Source organism: Hetaerina americana, unplaced genomic scaffold (genome assembly GCF_022747635.1).
Source record: "Hetaerina americana unplaced genomic scaffold, ioHetAmer1.1.p SCAF_309, whole genome shotgun sequence".
NCBI classification, from domain to species: Eukaryota; Metazoa; Arthropoda; class Insecta; order Odonata; family Calopterygidae; genus Hetaerina; species Hetaerina americana.
In genome coordinates this window covers 98,559-102,814 of record NW_027286885.1, presented here as the reverse complement: position 1 = coordinate 102,814, position 4,256 = coordinate 98,559, and positions in this window count along the sequence as shown.

Below are 4,256 nucleotides of genomic sequence, written 5' to 3'. Positions count from 1 at the left end.
TGATTTTTATATGCATGATCCAAGCGACCAATGTATATATTAGTACGAATAATTTGCGAGACCTCGGTGCTGAGCCATGCGGATCAAATTTATTCAATCATTTCAATCTTGCATTGAGACGTCTTTCAGCCAATGATTCCCACCCTAAATCCATGAATATTTATATAAAAACTCATACATTATGGCACCCTCATTTCTTCTTCTTGGCCTTATGGTTAAGATCAAATTGAGGTCCGGCCCCCGGTGCACTTTCAAGTCCGCAATGGACCGGTAGCTTGAGCACCGAGGCCGCACGGCCGCTTTAGGACCCCCGGGGGAACTCTCCGTCAATCCCGTACGTATCCGAGCAGGGCGGATGATTTGAACTACGCGCGGTTTCATTTTCGGCCGCGACGATGGTCAAGCGACAGTTATTCGAGCTTTACGCCCGATCGGTTTTGTTGACCTCCTCACTCCAGCAGGTATTTGTGAAAGATTATATCAACCAAAAAACCATCATCTCAAATCGCCAAACAATTTAAATGTCTTCCCGATTCCACTCGTACTGGCCCAGACCAGCCATAGAAACCGAGAAGAGGTTGAGTGCCTTCAGCGCCTAACTCGGCCGCAACCTGGACTATGCCGCTGGGAATCACGCGCTCAATGCAAACTTTGATATTTTGAAATGTTTCGTTCTGCGGTTTCTCAGACCACGGGGAAGCAGAGCGGCCCGGTCCGGAGGGGACCTGGAAGCGCACCGTGGGGCGGACTACGCTTTGATCTTAGCCATAAGGCTAAGAGGAAGAATCGGGGACCAAACTGCATGATTTTTCGCGGACGGCGCTCCTACGCGCCGAAGCGCCTTGGCACGTGCCACCCGTGGGTAAAAGGGGAGGGGAGGAGTCGGGCTCGAATGCCACGACGTTCCTCCTCTACTGATTGCGGGAGGAGGGGGGCGGAGGACCTAGCACGCGAGGATTCATTCTGGTGGGCGCGACGCGCTGAATTTAAAATTTATTATGTTGAAATTTTTCGTTCCGCAGTCCCTTAGAAAACGGGAAAACCCTCCGTCGCACCCCTCTGTTTCAGCATTTACATCTTTTAATCATTTTGTTAGTTGAAAAGGAAAAATTTTCAATTAACATTCCACGGTGTTTCAGGCCGTAGAATATTGTCCACCAGGCCCCGTGGTGCCATGATTTCATGCCCTCACATGCCCCCACGTCCTTCACATAAAAACGGGAGGGGCGGGTACCATTAGAAAAGCATCCTCGCGTGCTAGTTCCTCCGCCCCCTTCCACCTCTCGATTCTTTGGAGTAGGAAATTCGAGTCGTCGAGGCCCCCTACTCCACCGGGCGGTGTGTACGAAGGCACTACGGCGCTTAGGATGCGCAGTCCAGTAAAAATCATACACTTCATCTATATCATTATAATACCCCGCAAGGGCGATTGACGTGGGGTGTTTGGTCACCAACTGTAAAAAGGAAATATACCACATGCAAAGGAAACAACACGCAAAGATACACCCACAGCAGCGCACACACCCATGCAAAAATCACTTCATCCAATACTGATGCAAACGCCTATACCGCAAAAAAACTAAAAAACCGACCCCCTTGATGCAGCACGGAAGCCATCCTATCACACGGATGCAAGGACAAACAAGCAAGAAATTTAAACATCACCACCACATGAAAATGAACCACACAGCACTCCACCCCGAAAGAGTCTGTAAAAGGCAGGGAATGCGACCCAACGTTGCTGGTAGCAGGAATTTCCCCCCGCGGAGAGGGACGAGGAAATGAAATGGAAACTTAAAAACAGATGAAATTAACACAAATGTGGTCATTCGGAAAGAATGGATTATAACAAAACGCATAAGGTTAGTGGAAGAGCATGCATAATACATACAACTAATGATTTTTTAGACGCTGAGGGTGGCTAGTGGAATTTTTGCCATCTATAACCCTGCAGTTGCTATCCCGTATTGTCCGGGGGGAAATGGAGTCCTTAAGTCTTCTAGCTCTGGCATCTATTTCTTGATTTTTATATGCATGATCCAAGCGACCAATGTATATATTAGTACGAATAATTTGCGAGACCTCGGTGCTGAGCCATGCGGATCAAATTTATTCAATCATTTCAATCTTGCATTGAGACGTCTTTCAGCCAATGATTCCCACCCTAAATACATGAAAATTTATATAAAAACTCATACATTATGGCACCCTCATTTCTTCTTCTTGGCCTTATGGTTAAGATCAAATTGAGGTCCGGCCCCCGGTGCACTTTCAAGTCCGCAATGGACCGGTAGCTTGAGCACCGAGGCCGCACGGCCGCTTTAGGACCCCCGGGGGAACTCTCCGTCAATCCCGTACGTATCCGAGCAGGGCGGATGATTTGAACTACGCGCGGTTTCATTTTCGGCCGCGACGATGGTCAAGCGACAGTTATTCGAGCTTTACGCCCGATCGGTTTTGTTGACCTCCTCACTCCAGCAGGTATTTGTGAAAGATTATATCAACCAAAAAACCATCATCTCAAATCGCCAAACAATTTAAATGGCTTCCCGATTCCACTCGTACTGGCCCACACCAGCCATAGAAACCGAGAAGAGGTTGAGTGCCTTCAGCGCGTAACTTGGCCGCAACCTGGACAATGCAGCTGGGAATCACGCGCTCAATGCAAACTTTGATATTTTGAAATGTTTCGTTCCGCGGTTTCTCAGACCGCGGGGAAGCAGAGCGGCCCGGTCCGGAGGGGACCTGGAAGCGCACCGTGGGCCGGACTACGCTTTGATCTTAGCCATAAGGCTAAGAAGAAGAATCGGGGACCAAACTGTATGATTTTTCGCGGACGGCGCTCCTACGCGCCGAAGCGCCTTGGCACGTGCCACCCGTGGGTAAAAGGGGAGGGGAGGAGTCGGGCTCGAATGCCACGACGTTCCTCCTCTACTGATTGCGGGAGGAGGGGGGCGGAGGACCTAGCACGCGAGGATTCATTCTGGTAGGCGCGACGCGCTGAATTTAAAATTTATTATGTTGAAATTTTTCGTTCCGCAGTCCCTTAGAAAACGGGAAAACCCTCCGTCGCACCCCTCTGTTTCAGCATTTACATCTTTTAATCATTTTGTTAGTTGAAAAGGAAAAATTTTCAATTAACATTCCACGGTGTTTCAGGCCGTAGAATATTGTCCACCAGGCCCCGTGGTGCCATGATTAAATGCCCTCACATGCCCCCACGTCCTTCACATAAAAACGGGGGGGCGGGTACCATTAGAAAAGCATCCTCGCGTGCTAGTTCCTCCGCCCCATTCCACCTCTCGATTCTTCGGAGTAGGAAATTCGAGTCGTCGAGGCCCCCTACTCCACCGGGCGGTGTGTACGAAGGCACTACGGCGCTTAGGATGCGCAGTCCGGTAAAAATCATACACTTCATCTATATCTATATAATACCCCGCAAGGGCGATTGACGTGGGGTGTTTGGTCACCAACTGTAAAAAGGAAATATACCACATGCAAAAGAAACAACACGCAAAGATACACCCACAGCAGCGCACACACCCATGCAAAAATCCCTTCATCTAATACTGATGCAAACGCCTATACCGCAAAAAAACTAAAAAACCGACCCCCTTGATGCAGCACGGAAGCCATCCTACAACACGGAAGCAAGGACAAACAAGCATTAAATTTAAACATCACCACCACATGAAAATGTACCACACAGCACTCCTACCCGAAAGAGTCTGTAAAAGGCAGGGAATGCGACCCAACGTTGCAGGTAGCAGGAATTTCCCCCCGCGGAGAGGGACGAGGAAATGAAATGGAAACTTAAAAACAGATGAAATAAACACAAATGTGGTCATTCGGAAAGAATGGATTATAACAAAACGCATAAGGTTAGTGGAAGAGCATGCATAATACATACAACTAATGATTTTTTAGACGCTGAGGGTGGCTAGTGGAATTTTTGCTATCTATAACCCTGCAGTTGCTATCCCGTATTGTCCGGGGGGAAATGGAGTCCTTAAGTCTTCTAGCTCTGGCATCTATTTCTTAATTTTTATATGCATGATCCAAGCGACCAATGTATATATTAGTACGAATAATTTGCGAGACCTCGGTGCTGAGCCATGCGGATCAAATTTATTCAATCATTTCAATCTTGCATTGAGACGTCTTTCAGCCAATGATTCCCACCCTAAATACATGAAAATTTATATAAAAACTCATACATTATGGCACCCTCATTTCTTCTTCTTGGCCTCATGGTT